Raw genomic sequence first — 23,376 nt, forward strand, 5'->3', positions numbered from 1 at the left:
ATGCTTGTCTGTTCTTAAGATGAAAAGCACAGGTCTGTGTTTTAGATGGATTAGGAATCAGCTGATTTTCCTTGTAATAGGCAGTAAATTTTCCCTGTAATAGGCAATAAGAGCACCTAGAGCTTTTGAGAGCTTCTGTTCAACCATCTCAAAGCTCCCTGCTTGAGCAGTAATGGCACGATCATCAGCACAGATTAAACTCTCTGTCCCTTCTGGTAATGGCTGGTCATTTGTGTAAATGTTGAACATTGATGGAGCGAGCACACTCCCCTGAGGCAGGCCATTCTTCTGTTTTCGCCATCAGCTTCTTTGGCCCTGGAATTCAACAAAAAAGCTCATGTTTGTAGCAATTTCCTATGAGGTGGGTGAGGTGGTAATCCTTTGTGATATTATACATTTTCTCTGGAGGAGGCAATGGTTTATTTTTTCCACTTGGTTCAGTGCTGTGCTTGGCCTTTGTCACCACATTTTTGAATAAACACGAAGAAGTGTGGGAGGGACTCCAGATATATCATATAAAGTTCAAATCAAGGCAAACTGAAGAACTTGGGAGATTAACAAGGAGAACACAAGTTTTAAGGTCAATGAACCACTGTATCTTCAAACACACTAAGGATTACCTTGAAGACAAAAACTACCTTGTCATCTTGCTATTAAAGATAGCCAAACCAGAACAGATTCATATGCAAATAAAACATGTCGCAAAATGAACTTTGCAAATGTAGCAGTTGCTAAAGGAAGTTACCTAGAAATGGGATGGATTCTCCCTCAATAACTTCTATTCTGTCCATTGTAATTCAGTGATCTAATGTAAGAAAGAATTGCTATCCTTTGGCTAGTTATGCCTATTCTATAGGAACACAGTTGCGATTGCATGGAAATCTAAAGCCAATCACAACTGCTACTTAAGAGGGTTATGAAAAACGGCAACTAACTTCACTCCAAAAAATTAAGGAACTACAAAACTAAAGAAACACTTTGTAACATTAATGATGTTATTACTCAATTTGTTAGGGGAAGTCTTGAAGAGAAGTTGTAGGCAAAGACTTTATTAAATACATTTAGGTCACACTTTTTTGACTGTTGACACATCAAACACAATCCACCCAATATGTTTTATACCCCAAAAGGTGTTTGGCAGCCTTTCATGGTTTTGCAGTTCCAGGGGAGGAATGAAAAAAGGAGATGTATTGATTCCCTGATGGACTAGCACGTGTAACTGCTGTGTTAGATTTATTGGATCGTGTACTGTGTAGTTCTAATTTATAAGGAATCATCCTGTTTGAAAATAAACTATAAAGCTTTCTAATAAGACACCTGGAGAGGATTGCCAACTTGTGTGTTGCTGGGGATAGAATCATACACACACTCTAAAGCCAGGTAACTCAACATCTGTAGAAAATATGCTTCTTATCCTTCACTCTTTCCAGAAGCAATTTGCATATATACACATCCTGAAAAGATATGAAAGAGTATGATGTGTTGGGGGGGGGAGGCTATAGAAGAAAAGGAAGAAACAGGCAACTTTCGGTCAATGAGCTTCTCTAAATTAATTTATCTTAGGATAAAATTCTCAGATACAATTCCTGTTATTGTCAGAGTTGCTATTTGTATTTGTCCACCTTCATTGGTTAAAGTGAAGCCAAGTTTTTTGTTTATCATTAAATTACAAAAAAGAATGATAAACATTCTAGCACAGGCCTGCATAACTTGAGAGTAGTAAGGAGCCAGAATGAGACGGTGACTACATGTTTTAATGGTTTTTATATGTTTTTATACTGTTATGTTGACTGTTTCTAATCGCACTTTTATGAATGCATGGCATCTAATGCGTGCCAATTTGTAACCCGCCTTGAGTTGCTATATGGATGAGAAAAGCAAGCTATAAATGTCGTAAATAAATAAATAAACAAACAAACATCTGGAGCTGCAAATAAGTTTTTAACACCTCACTTTCCATATAAAGTATAATTAATGATTAATTAGGATTGTTGTTTTGTGTGCCTTCAAGTCGTTTCAGACTTAGGGCTATCCTAAAGCTATCACAGAGTTTTTATGTCAAGATTTATTCAAAAGGGATTTGCCCTTGTCTTCCTTTGAGGTTGAGGGAATGTGACTTGCCTAAAGTCACACAGTGGGCTCAAAGCCATAGTTCAAGGTTCAAATCACTACACCATGCTTTATTAATTCTGAATGCCTTCCCTCCCTTTTTCCTACATCCCTTTCTTTCTCCCTTTCTTACTTCTTGCCAGGATTGTGGAGCAGCTGGCTGAGTGTCAGCTGCATTAAGATCACTCTGACCAAAAGGTCATGAGTTTGAAGCCAGCCCAGGTTGGAGTGGGTTTCCAACCAATTGTGTAGCCTGTTTTCGACCTTTGCAACCCGAAAGATAGTTGCATCTGTCAAGTAGGAAAATTAGGTACCACCTTAAAGTGTGGGAAGGCTAAATTAACTAATTTATGAGCCCATAAAAAAGACTCCAGCAAAGCACTCCAGCAAAAAAGCATGAGGGCAATGCGGAAGTACTTCATCAGTGTCGCAGATGGACAATGAAAGCGACAGCTCCCCTGGCGGCCAGAAAAAGTTAAATAGCCTCTGTCTATGTCTGTATATGTTGTAAGTCAAAATTGGCATTGAATGTTTGCCATATATGTGTACACTGTAATCCTCCCTGAGTCCCCTGTGGGGTGAGAAGGGAGGAATATAAATGCTGTAAATAAATAAATAAAATTTTTCTTCCTTCCCTCTGTATTTCCTTCCTACTGTTTCTTCCTTTGCTCCCTCTCTTCCTTTCCTCTACTTTCCTAACAGTTCCTCTTTCTTTCTTTCTTTCTTTCTTTCTTTCTTTCTTTCTTTCTTTCCTCCTCCTGCCCCTATTTTTTCTTCCCTGTATTTCTTTCTTTCTCAAATAGCTTGTTCTATTTTTTGATATTTTTGATAGTTTGAAGAGGCACAGAGGACCAGTTTGCTAGTTAAAAGGATACTGGCTGTAAGAAGATTGCATCAATATGACAGCTAATTGCATTTTTAAAAAAGGTAACAGCATTTTCCAGTATTACATCTATTTCTGAGTTCCTGAAATCCAATGTTTTCTTGTAGAAAATATTTTCTCTTTCTTCCTCCCCTGAGATAGCTACTTCTAAAGAAGATAAGTGAAACACACTGCAAACAAAATGTAAAGTAAAAAATGCAAACAAACTGAAAAGGGATTTTCCCCTTCCATTAATTTCTATAATCTGTAGTAACCATGCAGACAATTGTGGCAAACAGTGTTTCAGAAGGACTTATTTGAAGTCTGGTACACTCTTGGTCATTTACAATGTAAAATTAAGCCTTTATAATTATACTGAGAATCCATTCACTATTTTTCATTTTACTGAATGGAAACTGAGGCCACACAAGAGTGATCAAAAAGGAAACCTGTGGCTGAATTGGTACCTGAGCACAACTTATTCAGGGCCACCATCATAGCTCAAGCTTTGAAATTGCTGCATATTGTTCTTGCCTTTTAAATCCAGGGCACTGTTTATGTCATAGCAGATATATCTAGTAATAATTTCCCCTGAAAATAATGGTCTGTTTAATTAACATGAAATTAATGCCCCTTCTACTGGGACATTTCAGCTTGCTTAATTTAGTGCCAATGTTCTACTGTTATTTGCTTTGAAAGTAATTATACTGTGTTGCTGAAAGATCAACTCCAATTAAATGTTTCTCCATTTTTCAGATTTCCTCCTTTTCGGGAAAACTGAAAACTGAAGCAAACCTCATTATGGAATACTCCAAACATTTCCAATTGTACAAAATGGTCCATCTAATTTTTATTACAAAACCAGGAGGTAGCCTCATAAAAGTCTACTTTCCTTTAGACTATAAAAATCTATAGCATAAGTGCCACAACATTTTCTGCTTGTCATAACCACTCATTTCATGCAACTATGACATCCCTGGTACAGGCACATAGTATATGGACAAATTGGGGGGGGGGGGGGGCAGGGACAAATGGGACAGGAAACTTAGAGGTGGCATGAGCTGGCCATAAAGATCAATTGCTCTGATGTGTGGGTAAGGGCAGACATCAGAGGATTTCTGTGATTTATGACATTGTAGGTAAAATCCTATAAATATGGGCTGTAGAGCATGACTCGTGCATTAGGAACAATAAAAATGTTTGGTATCTTCAGCTCCTGTGCATCTTGGGAATTGTCTTTCAAGAGAAGGCTAACTCTATAGCAACACAGCTGATGCAAAGGACCATTACACTGCTACTTCCTATACTATCTATAAGTGAACGTTTATGTATGTGCCTCTATGTGACTCTAGAATGCTGGATGTGCTTCTCCAATCACTTGCTATACTAGTAATTTCCTTAGACCAGTGTTTCTTAAACCGTACTTCTCCAGATGTTTTGAACATCAGCTCTCAGAAATCCCAGCCAGCTTACCAGCTGTTAGGAATTCTGGGAGCAGAAGTCCAAAAATCTTGATAAACTCTGCCCTAGACTGTTCAGACTCATATACCTTGTCATGTCTCCCAACTGTGTGAAATGTAGCACCTGAGATATAGAGTCCCTAATATTTATTTATTTGAAACATTTTATTTATTTATTTATTTATTTATTTATTTATTTATTTATTTATTTGAAGCACCGAAGGGGACTCAGGGCAGAGGACAAAATATATATGGCAAGAATTCCATGCCGGGACATAAAATAACTATAAATATACACAAACACTAAAATCAGTTATATTTACTTTAAAATCAGTTGTTTAACACCATCTCAAAACACGATGCTAGTTCTGGTAAGCGGGGTGGGTTTCCTATTATCGCCTTATCGCACTGTCCCAAAGGCTTGGACCCACAGCCGGGTTTTCACCATCTTTCTGAAGGACAGGGGGAGAGGGGGCTCATCTTGCCAGAAAGGGAGTTCTGTAGCTGGGGGGCAATCACTGAAAAGGCCCTCTCTCTTCTCCCTCCCAAACGCGCCTGTGAGTGTGGCAGAACTGAGTTCAGGGCCTCCCCAGAAGATGTTAGTCTTTGCGGTGGTTCATAAAGGGAGATGTGTTTGGACAGGTAAACTGTCATTTGTCACCCCCTTCTCTGCTTTCAGTTTGCTGCAGTCTAATAATAATAATAATAATAATAATAATAATAATTTTTAATTATATCCCACTTTTCTCCCATGAAGGGACCCAACATATTAATATCGTACAAACAAAATTAAAAAAACAATCAATAAACATTAAAACATTTAAAATTAAAACAGTTTAAAAACAATATACCTTAATGTGGTATCTTGTAGGGTTATATTGAACTTCACTCAAGTCAATAACATATTTGGCATTAACCATTAAGAAATAATTCAGTAGGAGGTCAAATATCACAGGTGCGAAAATGAGGTGTCAAATGTAAAATGATTTCACTCAACAATAAGAATTTTGATATTTATGATAACAAAAAATAAAATCATTTGTTTTAGATGGCATTACATGTAGGATTTGGTGCTGTCTCTAGTCTACTGAGCCAAACATAGTCATCTCTCTATATTTGCATTTTTAACATTTGTGGATTTGATTATTCACAGATTTGATTTCAAATGTTCTCTTTAGGAATCTCTATATTCTCCCGCATGCTTCTATGGTCAACTTCCTCTAGTCATGCTGGAGGATCTGGAGGTTTCTAGAGAGAACCCCTCTCCAGGAATTTCTTAGTTCTCCAATGCAATTCTATGATCAGCAAAAAATGACCAAAGGCTTGTGTTGAAATACCTAGAAATTCCTAGAGAAATATTCTCTCAGGGAAAAAGTAGCTATTTCTTTATTTGCAGTTTTTCATTTTCACGGGGTCCTGTGCCCCTAACCCCAATGAATGTAAATGACTGTAAAAGTATAATTTAAGAGAAAGGGATAAAGACTTTTGCTGGCTATACTCCTTAAGATAACTGTGCTTATAGTTTTAACTTCCATGATTTATATTGCTTTAGCAAACAATAATATTAATGCCATAGGTAAACCTGAAGCTTGTTCTTTCTGTTATAAGAAACATATACTTAACCATTATCTGTTGTTTCCCACTCTTCATCAAATTTAAACCCATTACATTTGGGGCCTCAAAATCTCAAGTTCACAAGCTTTCCTAATCATTATTTTAACTGAACAGCTTTCCTTAAAACATAAACTAAAATATTCTTTTATGATGGGGTACTAATACAGAAAAGGCAGATGGATGAGTTGTAATTATCTGTAATGTAAAAGATGAGGTGCAACGTTCATGTAGAAAAATAGCAAACTACAACTAGAATACACACACACAGAGGCTGCAAGAATATGGACGTTTTTCAAAATCAGAGTAAGTTTCAAAGGAATGTGTATATATAAAGACTTTCCCAAGAGTGAAGAGCTGATGGGAAGCAGGGGTCTTGGAATGAAATTCTACCTTAGGCATAGCAACAGCGGAGACTTGGAACTCATTTATGACTAATAAGGAAAGCAGGCAGTTACAACGCAGAAAAAAATATATAGTTGCATACAATTCTGAAGAAATGCTGACAGCCTTAACAAATCCTTCAACTAACAAGAGGTCACAGACAGGGCTAGGAAAACAGAGGATGAGGCACACTACAAAAGTACTGACTGTAGGGAACAAAAAGCAGAATTTGATCATGATAAAAACCAATGGAGCTGTGCAAAGGAATATCCCAGAAAAGGAGATATATGTTGTTAGCAATGATATATGATGTGTAAAAAACCAGCAAGGGAGGACAATAAGATATCAACTTGTGCATCTCTCATTTTGAACAATTTCCCCAAGTTAAAAACAAGTATCATCTATATAAGTGAAACAAAGAGAGAGAAAAGGGAAAGATAGCTATGTTCAGGTAATAAATCTTCTTAAGAAACTAACCAGAAATGCAATTCATTTCTCTTCCCTATAAACAGGCATAGCACTAGCTCCCAAAAGAGATTGTGGCAGGTTCATCATTCCAGCAAGGCTTCAATCCTTCATCAGCACAAGTTCTTACCTATCAGCGGAAATCTACAGCAATTAATCCAGCTTCTGGCATTTAAATGCTGTCAGTGAGCTTACTATCTTAAGATACAGACAAAACACATTAAGGAAAATAAGGAGTGTAAGGTTCTGGAAGGTACAACATACGTAATACAGAACTATTTGTTAGGATATTCATGCAAACTAAAGCTGTTCTAAATAGCAATGAGCACTTTTCAGTATGCCTAACTGTTGTAAATGTTGGAGAAGTGTCACTTGGTTTGCATTTCTGCCATTCCTTTTCTCTCATATAGCATTCCACACAAGTCGAATGTCCAAGGAGGAAGTATGATTGTCTGGTAACATTAATACAAGAAAATGCAGTTTCTGTGTCCATCTCTGTTATTACAAGTATATTGCTCACTTCCTTCTCTGGTGGCAAGTATTGTACAATCTGACTGTTTTAATACACTTCTATTGTATTTTTCTAAAACATACTAAAGATTTACGCTTTATTAAATAAAACAGTAGGAAACACACAAAATAAATATGCTTTTCTGATTTTACACTTTCAGGTCTCTGGGTGAACATAGAGGATGATAATTGTAAATTTAAGGAGTAAACTTTATGCAAATCAAAGCACAGAATTTAATGTTCATAGCCACTTATATTTCTGAAAAACATATTTTTTCAGACTTTTTACAAGCTTATGAATGACAGAGGCCTCAAATCCATTACCATGACAATTCTCCTATCACAACTGGCAGATAATTTAAAAACTCTTTATCACAGCTAAAGAACACAGTCTCTATCAACCCATATACCACTACACAGATCTATGTACTATGTTTGTTGCTGGAGGTAAAGCTACCCTAATTTAAAAGGAAACCAATCTCAAAAACATGTAAACCATCTCCCAATTACCCATGAGAAAACAACCTCTGATTTTTCATTGAACATAGTCATATCACGGCAAATTTGTTTTATGACTGTAAACATTTAGGCTGATGACTGTTCATTTATGGGAAGGCTGTGTTAAAAGGTCCAGTATACTTTGCTAAGAAAACATGATTAGTCAATTACTAGTGATAATTGCAATCTTCTAAGAACACAGAACAAATTATGTTTCCATTTGGGTTACACCAGAACCTTTTTTGATGCTTAATTTCCTCATTGTAGGACTTCTACCAAAAAAAATTGATCATTCCAATTTGGTGAAATTGTGAAGGAAATAAAAGGTGGGACACGTCAATCATTCAAATTGTATACACTAGGAAACAATCAGGAGCTCTAAAAGTACCTTTGAATGTTATGAATAACACAACAGTTTCTGGTACTGATTTTTTCAGATGCTATAGTATTCTTCAGTTCCATGAAAGAATTGCACATCATTTAACAACTGAGACAAAACTAAAAAATAACTTTGGATTTATTCAGATGGATCTCAAGATGATACCCTAACGAATCCTTGAACTCAGAGACACCCATCCAATTATAGTTTCTGAATAAATTTTATCACTCTTTTCTGCTTAGAATGAGTATTCCACAAACTGTTACACTATTTACCTATATGATGATGCAACTGAATGTCAAACAGTAACACAGATACCACATTCTGTCTTTACCCCTTCTGATACTTTAAAATTGATATGCTATTGATAAGGGGGAAAGATAAAATACGCCTGACTATGTAAATTGTCACTACCTTGATAAAATAGGTTATTTTATTCATTTATAGGCCATTAAATATTAAAATGCATTAAAATAAACTCTGTACAAACCCTTAAAAAAACTAGCAGTCACAAGCATTTATACTATATTTTGCCATAAAACAGACTATGGAAGAAAAGCTAAGGATGAATAGCAAGACAGCACTGTTTGCTTACTGTCAGTCCTCCATATCCAGGGATTCAGCATCCACAGATTTAACCATCCACAGCTTGAAAATATTCAGAAAATAAAAATTCAAAAAGGAAACCCTGATTTTGACATTTTATATCAGGAGGACTATTTTACTACATATATATAATAGGCATTCAGCATCTATGGATGCTGGTATCAATGGGGAGACTGGGAACCAAACCCCAGGTCTAGAGAATACTAAGGGCCCATTGTAAGTGTTATGGGGTGAGGGGACAGGTCCTCACCATGCCTTATTCAGCTACCAAATGTTCCCAAACAGAGATAATTCCCATTTGTGTACTGTTAAGAAATCACAAGGAAAAAATAAGTTTACCAGGCCAACAAAAATTTAACATGGCAGTGAACTATTTCAATGTTTTTTTCAGATCTGCTGGGCCAATATTAAATTAAGCTATCAGGTTGTTTTTGGCCAATAATTAGGCAACCAGCTACCATCCCAAGCTAAGCGTTATTATCTTTTCCACAACCCACAATTTCAAACCACATCTCAAACTGTGCAGGAATTTAGATAATCATTAATAAATAATAATGCAGTTTGAAATAAATGCCAAATATATTTTGTTTTGGCATCTGCTGTAACCATGACTTAGTTGCTAATTTATATTTAACTATAACAAGTTAAACCCTACAACACATAATCAATTTCTGATGTGAAATAGCTGATCGATGTAGTTTAGCCATCCAGATCAAGGGGCAAACTCCATCAATCAGTTGTGAAAACCATACAAGGTTTCAAGGGTTCAAAAAACCTTGCCCATTAGTACTGTTTTTACCACTATGTTTTTCTTAACGACAACAAAGTATATTTTCAGAACCAACAAAAAGAGGTATGTCAGTTATAGTATCACTCTTCTCCAGGGGTGTCATTCAGCTGGTTCGCACCAGTTTGTTGGAACCAGTTGTTAAAAGACGGAAAACCAGGTGCAAGAGAGGGACCAGAGGTGATCAGGAAGAAGATGGGGAGGAGAAAAAGTTGGAGAGTGAAAAGGAATAAATCCTCTGGAGTCACAAGGATAGCATCACTGCTTTTTTCACAATGCATGCAAAATCTATTTATGTCTTTACAAAGAAAGACTTAGCTGCTGAATAAATACACTGATAGTGAACAAAGTTTGTGACTCACTACTCTCATGACAAATTTCAGAAGAAGGGGAAAAAACAGACTATGGTGAAGTGGCTGTTAAAATACTATTATGTTCACTATATATGGCTTAATGTATAACAATATTGAAGAGTAAAGGTCTAATCAGTCAATGAGCAAATGTGATATAACTGTAAACCCCATAAAATAAAGGTAACAAATCACAATCCTTTTACCTTATAAATGTATTTCAGCACTTTAAAAAACCTTGTCAAACCCATGATAAAAATGCTGATCTCATAGTCTCTTACATGCTGTGAGGAACTGTAAGAATTATTATTCATTCCTCAAGCAGAACTGAGGAGCTGAATGAACTCCGTAACACAAGGGAGGGTGCAGGGTAACAATAATCAGAGTACCTAGGACAGGAATGGACAGGCTACTGGCTGTTAGGAATTGTGGAGCTGAAGTCCAAAACACCTGGAGGGCCTACGTTTGCCCATGCCTGATCTAGAGACACTCGGGAAAACAAAACCTTGTGTTCCTAATGCAAAAATGTTATAAAATTTGCAAAGCTAGCCTGCTAAACTGGAGAGATCAGACTGTGAATAGATATGGATCCAAATTGGCAGTTCAGGTGCAATCTCAACTTCCTCATATACAGTTTCCACAGTGGCAAACAGGATCTTAACTTTCTGGCTACCTGGAGACAAACAGAGTCCACCTACAACTATAAGGCTGTTATTTAATTCCTCAAAATTATTTTATTATTTTTTTTATTAAAGTAGTAATACAACATACATTTTAACTCCCTACAGTAATAATATTAAAAACTGCTATTATATTTTCAAGATACTAAAAGGCCATTAACGTTTTATGTTTAAGGGGACTCATTTGCCAACAGGCAAGCTGACACCCCGGACAGTCCTCCACTGGTCCTCCACATTTGTGGGTTTACCTTTTATGTATTTGATTATTCATAAATTTGACAAACATGTTTGGAATAGAAATCTCTAGGTCCTCCATGCAATTCGGCCATCAACTTCTGCCAGAGGCTGACCTTAGAGTTTTACTGGAGCACCTAAAGATTCTCAGAGAGGTGATACCTCAGGTAGAAAAAGTTTTTAGTAAGCGCCTTACGCTCCTAACCCCAGCAAATGTGAAGGACCACTTTTAAATTTTGATTAATGCCTTGAAAACATTTCATTCATTTGCAATTTATGCCAGATGTTTACTGCATATGTAGAATAGGACCCAAAATTCTTAAACCCGGATTTCAGAAAGGAATGAGAATCATGTGGACCTCTATATGTTGCTAGATTACAATTCTCAGCACTCCTCATTACTGATTATGGGCTAGGGCTGCTAGGAGATGAAGTACATCAAGGAAGGCCCCCGTGATTCCCAGCCCTAATTAATACATTGCCCATTAAAAGTCATTTTTCACTCTCATCAACAGATTACTTTTTTGTAATAGTTTCAGTTTTAAACAAAAAAAATGTTATAATAGATGCTGGTCTGCAAAGAGACTTCTTAGATTAAATGCAACAATCCCATCATAATTAAGTAACTACCAGAATTTAAAGAGGGAATTATCAAATGGGAATTGCCAAGTAATTATTTCACTGAAGCAGATAATATACGGCTTCTAAAAAGAAGGCCTACCTCTTAGTCATATGTTAGAACTAGATCTTACTAATCTGTAAATAAAATCCAGCATATGATTAAAACCAGATTGGTTCAGCCATTAGGAGTATGCTAATAATAAACCAAAATATAATAATAATAATACTTTATTTGTATTCTGCATTACTTCAGCATTATGTTATAACACCACATTTCTCCTGGGGGGACACACCACCCAAAACAGAAACGGCTATATCCAAGAATAAATAAATAAATAAATATATCCTTGCTCTGTTTTCATCATGGATACCTTCCTAGTTAAATCCAGGGAGATGGTTTTATGATCATATCATGCATTTATTAGCATGCCAGATGATTCATAACATCAAAGCAATGGAAGTACAAAAGCCATTCATACAAACAATTGTATGATTCCATGAAGAACTGGAAAGACAAGGGCCTGCCTAATGTCGTTTTTTAAAGACCCTACCCTCTTTCTTAAACTTTGTGAGACTATTCAATTCTAGAAAAAAATACGAATGTTGTTGTCAGTATATAATGCTGTGATTGAGACTTGGCTCAATGTCATTACAGGCCTCTATAGAGCCAATAGATGAGAGCCTCTCACTTGATAAAATTGTAGAGGCAGCAACTTTGGCCATAAAATTAATGTAACAAAATCCTGAGAATACATCACAGAAATACCTTTATTAGGTCAACCAAAAGGCTTTTTCATCAGGCCTAGATGGCAAAAACCATTAAGTGAACAAAGTGACACTGTCAGTTTCGCTATCTGTACTTTGCTTATGATATTTTCTTAGGAGTTGCTTGAAATGGTCTCAAGAGAAAGTCACTGGACTGGCAGTTGATAAGTGAAGGATTGGCTGCCGCTAGGTGAAGTGGCCCTCTGTGATGTCACTGGGAAAGAAAAGTGACATGTGTATGAGGGGAGGGGGTAGAGGGAGGGAGGACCATGTTGCACTGAAGACATTGTGAGATAGACCTTCTCAGAGCTGGAAAAGAGAGAAAGAGGAGGGGAGGGGAGGGGAGGGGAGGGGAGGGGAGGGGAGGGGAGGGGAGGGGAGGGGAGGGGAGGGGAGGGGAGGGGAGGGGAGGGGAGGGGAGGGGAGGGGAGGGGAGGGGAGGGGAGGGGAGGGGAGGGGAGGGGAGGGGAGGGGAGGGGAGGGGAGGGGAGGGGAGGGGAGGGGAGGGGAGGGGAGGGGAGGGAAGGGAAGGGAAGGGAAGGGAAGGGAAGGGAAGGGAAGGGAAGGGAAGGGAAGGGAAGGGAAGGGAAAGGGAAAGGGAAAGGGAAAGGGAAAGGGAAAGGGAAAGGGAAAGGGAAAGGGAAAGGGAAAGGGAAAGGGAAAGGGAAAGGGAAAGGGAAAGGGAAAGGGAAAGGGAAAGGGAAAGGGAAGGGAAGGGAAGGGAAGGGAAGGGAAGGGAAGGGAAGGGAAGGGAAGGGAAGGGAAGGGAAGGGAAGGGAAGGGAAGGGAAGGGAAGGGAAGGGAAGGGAAGGGAAGGGAAGGGAAGGGAAGGGAAGGGAAGGGAAGGGAAGGGAAGGGAAGGGAAGGGAAGGGAAGGGAAGGGAAGGGAAGGGAAGGGAAGGGAAGGGAAGGGAAGGGAAGGGAAGGGAAGGGAAGGGAAGGGAAGGGAAGGGAAGGGAAGGGAAGGGAAGGGAAGGGAAGGGAAGGGAAGGGAAGGGAAGGGAAGGGAAGGGAAGGGAAGGGAAGGGAAGGGAAGGGAAGGGAAGGGAAGGGAAGGGAAGGGAAGGGAAGGGAAGGGAAGGGAAGGGAAGGGAAGGGAAGGGAAGGGAAGGGAAGGGAAGGGAAGGGAAGGGAAGGGAAGGGAAGGGAAGGGAAGGGAAGGGAAGGGAAGGGAAGGGAAGGGAAGGGAAGGGAAGGGAAGGGAAGGGAAGGGAAGGGAAGGGAAGGGAAGGGAAGGGAAGGGAAGGGAAGGGAAGGGAAGGGAAGGGAAGGGAAGGGAAGGGAAGGGAAGGGAAGGGAAGGGAAGGGAAGGGAAGGGAAGGGAAGGGAAGGGAAGGGAAGGGAAAAATAATAAAAAAATAAAAGCAGGGGGCAGCAGCCCCTCTAACACCCAAACACCACTAGGTATATCTGCTCCTTCTGGAACAAAAATACAACTAGGGAAAGATTCTAATCCTTGCCACTAGAATTAAAAGAACAAGAGTGGAGAGCATCTTGTGCACCTAATAATGAAATATTGCGTAGTACTAGATCTATAAAGATAAAAAGGATGAATGTCATTTTAAAAAGGAGTTTAATTCTTACATTCAATCTAAATCTGAACATGAAAATTTCAGCTCTCAGTTCTAAGTTTCACTCTTTTAGGATGGAAGGTGGGAAAGATGCAAGCCAAACAGTAATATCAGGCTCTTAACACTAAAAATAAACAAAAACATCTTTTTAAATGTCTTAAGAATTGTGACTCCCAGTATTACAGCATTTCCTAATAGATGAAATCTATTTGCATATTTAAAATAATAATAATAATAATAATAATAATAATAATAATTCTCTAATTATGAATTAACTAGAAAAAAGTCATATTGGAACTGATGCTTTCAATTCAATATAATTTTCTCGTCTTTATTTTCACACTTCCCTATATAAGTAAATTCATAACAAAATACTGCTGGAGACAGACAAATCACTGAATCAGCTTACAAAAAGACAGCAGGGGGCACTAGTTTTCCCATCTGCAAAACGACTTCCGTATTTTGAAAAAATGTATTTTCAGATCTTAACTCAAATAGTAGTATCATCACAAATGTCAGCTGCATAAAAATACATTTCAGGAGACACTGGGACCACCCTCAATAGGTTACAAAATTTCAAAAAGAAAAAAACTAACTGCTGCAAAATAAACTGCCTGGTGAGGAACACTGCCAAATGTACTAACGTCAATCACCTCTATTTAACATTTACACATTCCCAATGTAACAAAGAAAGCTGCATTAAGCTTTAATTATTGAATATTCTTGGAGGCTTTTTTCAAAGCGTGCATCACGCTTTTCATTTTTCCAGATCAGGAAGACAATGACATGGAGCCCAGACTTTTGCAAACTTTGCCAAGAGTTACAGTCTATTGAGCACAATGCAAGCCAGTAGAATTTTCTTGTCAGAATGGAAGAATACTGCTCATGTTGACATAATCCCAGTTTCATCCTCAATCCCCTTATAAATGCCACTCTTACCATAATGGGTTTTGCCCATAACACTAAATTATCCCTGCAGAATGTAATGCAATAAACCCCCCACTTTGGTGCAGGCTAAGGGCAGAAGGCACCCATGAAAATGGGGAAACTATTTTTTGTCTGAGGGAACACTTCTCCAAGCATTTGTAGGTACTTCAGTACTACTCTGTGTCAATGTCTGTTATCAAAAGAAGAATTCTCTCTAGAAATCTTAAAGCATTCCAGTACAACTCTATGGCCAACTTCCAGAATATTTAGGAATTCCTAGCTGAAACATTTTAATAAAATCAGCAGATAATCAAATTCATGAATAATCAAAATCTGCAAGTTAAACCCACAAATGTGAAGGGTCAACTATACTGGTTCAGGATTCAATTGATGAAAATTGATAAATGTGGTGCAGAAACATATTTCCGCAACATGCTTGAAGCTTCCACAACTTACTGAGAACTGATTAGAAATGATAATTTTCTCTGTTACACACAGACATTTTATCAAGCTAGTAGAACACTCAAATGTTAATTCCACAAATGAGCTAACTTATAAAGATGGTACTGATCTTGCAGCAGGAGTGGGATAGGATTTTCCTCCCCTAGCTCCATAACACACAGTAGCTCTTGGAACTACCCAAAGACCAGCTCTAGATGATTTCCCAGCTACCTAATGCTGATTTCTGAAGTATAAAGGAGATTTAATAGCAAAAGGGAAATTGCCACCTTCCTGTTTCTATTGGAAGTCATATGTTCCAGCAACCAAAATCAGATCCCGTCCATTGAGCTCCAAACCTATGCACCCTGTGAAGTAATGCATTTTGTAAAAATCTAGCTGTGACTGCCAATTAAGAGGCAGGGAGTGTGAGAGTTCACAGTGAAGCCTATGAAAAACTATAACAGCGTAAATCAGTAACAATGTCATAATGGCCAGGCTATTACGGACCTCTATGCAAATGTGGCACAGTGCCTGTGCATAGAAACCCAGCCTCCACACAGCAGTTTGCTTTAAGAGCAGCAACGGTGGCTAATTTAGAGCTGTTGGCTCCAGATAAGCATTAGTGCTATTAGCACATAACTTATCCCACCTGATGTATCTGTCAGACAGTTTTCCTTCCAAAAACAACAAAGGGAATAAATATTTCAACTGGCATCAATCATTCAGAAACAAGGACTATTCCTCAGTGACATGATTCAAACATGCTTCCTCCATTTAAGCCAGAAACAATATACCGTGTGTTGCATGCCTTTACACGCAAATATTTATTGAAATTATTTTCCTTTACAACACCCCGGCTCACAGCCACAATAAAATAGACATTATGTGCCGCATCATCTAATAAAACATTCTAAATGCATTTGAAAGCTCTTCCGAGGAAATCTTTATCAGATTTTCATAAACAGAATCAAATAATAAGGCAATTTTCTGGATTTAAACAAAATTTTCCACCCTTCAGCATGCTGGACCATTGCCAGGCAAACAACTATAACTTTAAAATATTGTTCATACCAGTTAAAACCTATTAAACAGAGATGATAGTAGAAAAAGAGATATGTTATTTCTGGTACCAGTTACTCATTTCATGATATTATATATCATGAAAGTTATATTCTCATATGCTAAGTCATTAGAAAACAAACACACAAAACAGAAAACTGGAATAGTTCTCTAGCTTTGAGTCTGATGACTCAAAACTTTAAAAAAAACTATGTTTTTTTAAAAAAGAAGTAAAATGTGGACAGCAATTATTTTATGTTTTATTTCACACAAATCAAATACTGCCCACACATACTCTTTATATTTGTGTCTGATCAGATTTCTTATCTAACTTTAAGATAACCACCTATCCAGACAGTAGACTGCCACCTCAATGACATGAACTAATGAACAACATGAAACATAAAACTATTTAAATCTGTGAGTGTGTGTGTGTGTGTGTGTAGATGAAAATAAAACTTTTTTTCCTTTCTCAGGACAAAGAGAGAGATCTACAGCTACAATAACATCTTAAAGTTTGTTAAGAAAGCATTAGGTCTTGGGAAAGCATTCTAAAATTTGGGGTGCTGCTGTGTGTATGTGATTGCAAGGACTAGAGAAAATGACAATCATTTTGTATACAACGGGACATTATTCAGCAACCTATGAGAGAGGCATTAGTATCTAATGTATCCAAACCCAATATTATTGATTGATTGAATGATTGATTTACCCTATTTATACCCCGCCTTTCTTTTAAAGTTTTGTTACAAAATATAGTACATGAAAAGCAAAGAAAGCTTTTAACTTTTACCTTATTTACATAGCATCTTTCAATGGGGAAGATAACGATAATGGAGGTGGTGGTTGTCTTTGAGAGGTCAAGAAACTCAGTGCTTGGATCGCCTGTATGAGTTGCGATGAGTGTTGCTCTAAAAACTGAAGAAAAATAAAAGAAACGTGTTAATTTACCACTTATGGAGTGCTAGAATGCACCCAGCAAAAACATGAAGCATGTTTAATCAGAGAAGCGTTTTAGTCCAAGATGATTTTGCCATTATAAGCCAATTAAACTACCATTCTATACACTTTTACCTGGGGGTGAGCCCCATGGAATTCAATGAACTTACTTCAAAGTTGATTTGCCCCAAACTGTTCAATTATCCTTTAAGATAATATGGCTAGGCTCTTTGTTATGTTTACATAAAAGACTAACATCAATATCAGTATGGAAACAAAGCTGACATTTTAATTATTTTTAAATGTGCCAGAACATATTTCAGATTCCAGAAACTGAAGTAGACCCATAAACCTTTTTATTTGTTTGTTTCTGTTAGAAAACAAACTGGATTAATTGAAATTGTATTCAACTCCAACCTCTGATACTCAATATCTATAAAAGAATTTTTACATAGTAAATAGTTACTATTTACTAAATAGTTACATACAGAATCTTACATTTACTTTTCATTTTGTCAGTTTTAAACCAAACCCATGTTTTTAGAACAGGGAAGTAGAATATGTGACCATTTAGATGTTGCTCAACTACAGCTCTCATCAACCTAACCAGTGTAGCCAATAGTGAGGGAAGATGGGAAATGCAATCCAATCACATCTGTAAGACCACACATTGCCCATTCCTTCTTTAGAGGAATGACAAGCTCATATATGTTTGCATATTTAATTGATCAGATTTTAATAAAATTAAATTCTCCCAAAGTGCATATTAGTTGAGTATCCCTTATCTGGAAAACCAAAATCTGAAATACTCAAGAATCTGAAAATTTTTCTGCTAGCCTCTGCCTTTGAGGTAGCAACTTCGGTAATCCTGCTTGTTTATTCACAAAGTAGAAGCAGCAGTTGGTGGGTTTCCGAGAAAGAGGATAGAGATAGACACAAGATTTCTGCAGTGAAAGGAAAAGTAAATTTAAACATACTTTTAAATTACTAAAAATATTGTATAAAATTACCTTCAAACTATGTCTATAAGGTGTATAAGTAATAAAATTCAATTTTATGTGTAGACTTGAGGCTCATCTCCAAGAATAAGACCATATATACAAATACAGATGTGCCAAAAAATTTGGGGGGGGGGGGATCCAAAATTCAAAATACTTCTGGTCCCAAGCATTTCAGTGAAGGGATACTTAACCTAAGGTGCCCAGAAGGCACAGTGCATGAGAAACAGCAACCTACAAAATCAGGAGAATTGCACACATATTTTCCTTTTTGTAAAACAGATAGATGCATTTACTACAAGTGCTAGAAAACCTGTATGTGAGCATTCATGACACTTTCACATTAGGGAACCACTCAGGGGAGGAAGAATTGCCTCTACCCATGAAAAAAGTCCTGCCTGACAATTGATTGCACCGTCAAACAAACACTGTTCTGAGTGGAATATTACTGGAAAAGCCTACACAATGGCTTATGAGTTATGCTCAACAGCAGCCAGTCTTGACAAGTATCACATAGCAACACCATGCAAACCAGTTAGACAATGAAGAATCAGGCAAAGCAAGCATTGTCAAAGCAATAGTGGGGACAGCATGCAACATTTTCTCTTGAAGACTGTTTGGTAACTACAGAATTAGGTACTGACACACTGCTGTCTAGTTCCTTTTAGTGACCACAGATTATGAGATTGATCATAATCAACAGCCTAAAGAAAGGACTTAAACCAATTGTACGATCCTAATGGGAAGAGTCTTCCAATTAACAGGAAACTTTCAGAAATCAAATCTCAACTAATAGCAAACTATGCAGTAACATTTATTACAATAATATACTATTGGACATGCTAGAATTTAATGTGCATATATACAAATATATACATGCACTACATATTTGTATATAAGTCAACCTAATGTATAAGTTGAAGGCATGTTTTGTGGCCAAAATCATGAATTTTGCCATATCCCATAGATACGTGAAGGGTAAAGCTTAGGGACATTTTACAAACAAATCCTTTTAAAATGAAGAGTGGGAACGCACTTAAGCAGAGATAAAGAGAAAGAGAGGATCTTTTTTTACTTCAGGTGTTACAATGAGGACATATAAACTACACTACTCATCTATATACATTTGAGATGGAGTGGAATGGTTGCAGACATTTCTAATAAGGGGTTTCTGCATAAGCCTCTCTGCAGACTGTGGCAGCAATTTTTAAAAGGGCTTATTGAAAATGCCTGTCTGTCTGCCCCTATTAAAAATGGAAATCACTGTCTCTGAATCCCTCATACAGCAAGCATTGAGTCGCCCAAGGGCTGAGAAAAATGGTATATAAATGAAGTAAATAAATAAATAAATAAAATGGCAACCACCACTCCTCTCCATTTCCAGCACCCAAAATGGAGGGCTTATCACATTCTTCAGGCTTCCCATGTTACTGCTGAATGATGTTTCGGGGTAAAAGAATTGAGTAATGAGGTAGAAATGTCTTTATCTGGTTTGGGTAAGGGAGGAGTAATGGGTGAAAGAGTCCCACCTCTGCCTCTTATCCCTGCCTGTGTACTGTGCCTTTGCGACTTACCCATGTGTAACCCGACCCAGTTTTTTGGGTCAATTTTTTTGAAATTATTGTTATATGCACAAGAATATATGGTGCACGTATGATCTGAAAACACAACTGAAATACCCAACAAAATCAATTAGTGCAAAACATTAAACATTAATCTTACATTTTATTAGTCTTCGTGTCAGTCTTTGTTATGTGCATTTTAATATATACATTTTAATAGTAGTATATTTTATAATATTTTATATTATATCCAGCCTCAAGGCATGAGGAGAGTCAAGTACCTTATTGTGATTATTATGGTTGTTATTAAAATATTTGTCATTATCTATTGAGATGTGACGTCATCAAGCTTCCCACAGAAAATCTTTAGCTTAAACAATGTTAAACACAATGAAGTAATTTGCAAAGAAAGCCCAAGGACCACCTGAAGAGCTCTATCTGGACCAGATCTACAATATATCATGTTATTCCTGACACAGTAAACTCAACATTCACAGTATGAACCTATAGAAGTGTCAAAAATATATTACATTGCTTCTTTCTTTGGTTGCATTTTTTTACAACACATACACTAAAAGCAGTTGTTTTTTCTTGACAGCTTCAAAGAAAGCAGCTAAGCTTTCCATTTTTAAAATAATGCATAGCCTTGTGTGTATGCTACACACAGTGTATACTATACACAGATACATAGATTAATACCATTTGAAATTTTAACAGCCTTGTTCACTTTTCATTCAGATTAAGCAGAGAATTTAATTACACAGGGCAAAATGTACCACAAAAATCTTTTGTGCAAGGCCAATCAATATAAGCTTTGTGCCAAAGACATTTCCTAGAGGATTGTGGTCCTGAGTATTAATCTTATCTCTAAAAATCATAGAATCATAAAGTTGGCAAGAACACAAGGACCATCCAATGCAATGTCCTGGCATGCAGAAATACACAATCAAAACACTCCTGACAGATGGCCATCCAATCACTATTTTAAAACGCTCCAAAGGAGACTCCATCACAGTCAAGGCAGAATATTCCACTGCCAAGCAACAGTCAGGAAGATCTTTCTTAACATTTAGGTGGAATTTGTTTTTTGTGTAGTTTGAATCAATTGCTTCAACAAACCTTGTTTCCTCCTTAATATGAAAGGACCCTGCAAAGATGGAAGATCAGTTGATTACCACCACTGAAAAGGTAACCTTTCTTTTATAAAGTTAACATCTAGATGCTCACATTATAAAAACCTGTATAACTGTTCTTTAAATTCCAGGGAACAATTTTGTCTACATTGTGTGGATTATATCCAAAAGTGTTTGTTTTTCATTTTTAAGAAGTCTGGATATTATAATGAAAACATTAATTATTAATTAGATGCTTTCGTGTCATATTTTAATTAAAAGCTGTATATTGTGCTATTCTTTGTAAGTAATAGCATTTAGACAGCTAGCCATGCAACACATATTTTAATATTTAGTAAAGGAAGCTTTTAGTGACTGGGACTTATCTGGAATTTAATTTTTGTATGTGTGATTAACCTTAGCTGTTGCAAGATGTAATCGTCCCTGGGAAGTATGAAGTTTTTCCCATCTATATCTAACTGTCATAATTTGGCAGTGTAGCTTGTTTACAATTCACATTTGTCTCATTACATCAATTCACAATAAGAGGCAGCATATATTGCAACCCTAGACATGTCAACTCAAAGGTAAGTATAGTTCAAGTCTCTTATTTAGGGATTATCTATTTTTTGAAGTGAACATACTGTATAAATTGTCTCTAAATAGTTAATTATTCAACAGTTTATCAGTCAAGAGCTCAAGGATTCCCACAACTCATGGTCTCCTACCAAATAATGAAACCAGTAAATATTTAGCCAATATTCTCTATTATAATAGTAAAGGGAAGGAAAAGTGAGGCCTGCTTTTGCTCCCACAGAGACTAATAGAAGTAAGCAAGCCATGTGACTGTCAGAACAAAAATTAGATCATGTAGTTTCCTTTAGAAGACAGCTTATTCTACTGCAAAATACTACAGCTTATTCCCTTGCAAAATCCTACATTCGATATATGATTCAAGCAATCACAACCAGGGAAACTATTTATAATATAATCTTGAAAATAGGAGCCTTTTGCTAAGCTTTTGCATAATGACATCCAGGAGGAAAAACATGTAATTGGTTACTTAGATATCTCTCTCACACATCTAGAGTATTCCTGAAAAGAAAAAAATGCCTCACGTTAAAAACAAATCATGACGAAATAATGTGTACTTAGACCATAATAAAATACAAAGACTCGCATTCTATATGATATCTTCTACACGGCTGCTTCGCTCTCCCTACCATGCTCCTATCTGCCTCTGTGTTTCAGACTGATGTCTTGGAAAGAACTACGACCTAACATAAAAGTTAGAAAATGTGGTACAAATTGAAAACAATGTTGCATAATAGCACTTCCCAAACGATTTCATTCCATATGTGTAAGAAACTTTTTAAAGGCAAGCAAGAAAAGTTAACCAGCAGCAGAAGAGAAATGACAATCTACTACCTCAAAAATTATAAGTATCATATCTAGTGCATGGTCTGGAGTACTACAAAATTCGGGGGGGGGGGGGGGTTACACACACTATAAACATTTTCAACTTTAATACTATTAATAGTCGGAAGTATTTTATTTTTAACTTCTGAACAATTTAACAACATAGTAGCTCAGCTTTTGAGCATAGTAAAACATGTATTTTAAACATATGCTGGCAACAGCAATTTGCAATCCCCCAAAATGCATTAACTTAATCATAACAGACCCTTTTTTGCTCTCGCAAGTGTTTTACAATTCAAAATAGTGAAAGTAAATAGAAATAAAATAGGAAATATTTCAAACCATTCATAAGAATATATATTTTTACATTAAAGCTGGTTTTATTTTTTCTGCAACTTTTTCTAAGATGATAATGAAAGCATCCAAGCTAAAACAATATCTCAGTCGTATATTTAATTCCAAACTTGCTCAATTTATGTCAGCTCTACCGCCATTAGCAAATATGGTTAAGGATGAATATATGTACAGTTTTTTCTAATTTACCCTCTCACATTTAAGTCAAATACTCATAACAAGATTCACAGGCTATTCTTGCTTTCAAACAGTTAAATGTCTAGCAAAGAGCATCAGATCGCAAGCAAATTCTTCAGCGTAAACTCGGAAGAAACTTTTTAAAGCAACAGACGTTTGCAGGATCACTAACAACATACACTCATGAATTTGAATGCAAATTTCCCTTTCCAACCAGATAAAAGCAAATTGTGGGAAAATCTACTGACAGATTTTCAACTATCAAGAACCAGCAATAAGAAGGTTGCTATAACGAGTACATGTTATTGACAAGTCTGTACATTGTTGTCAAACACAGTGCAAATATTAGAAGTGGGGCTATAGAGGTAATTTACCACATAACATGGCCAGCAAGCTTCTGCAAGACTTGGAGGGGGGTTGTTAGAATCCTTAAACTCCTATAAATATAAATAAAACTCTATATTACAAATACCCCCTTTATGTAATGTAGCTGCAG

At 36.9% G+C, this 23,376-nt stretch overlaps 1 protein-coding gene across 7 annotated transcripts in view; it reads right to left on the reverse strand.

Annotated features, from left to right (window-relative positions):
- ATXN1 (ataxin 1) overlaps positions 1-23,376 on the reverse strand; it is a 267,664-nt gene that overhangs the window by 237,392 nt on the left and 6,896 nt on the right. For all 7 annotated transcript variants that reach the window (XM_060774857.2, XM_060774859.2, XM_060774860.2 and 4 more), the window contains exon 2: positions 17,113-17,237. The gene's annotated coding sequence lies outside the window, so the exon portion shown is untranslated. The remainder of the gene's footprint in view (positions 1-17,112; positions 17,238-23,376) is intronic.

Source organism: Anolis sagrei, chromosome 4, assembly GCF_037176765.1.
Source record: "Anolis sagrei isolate rAnoSag1 chromosome 4, rAnoSag1.mat, whole genome shotgun sequence".
Taxonomy (NCBI): Eukaryota; Metazoa; Chordata; class Lepidosauria; order Squamata; family Dactyloidae; genus Anolis; species Anolis sagrei.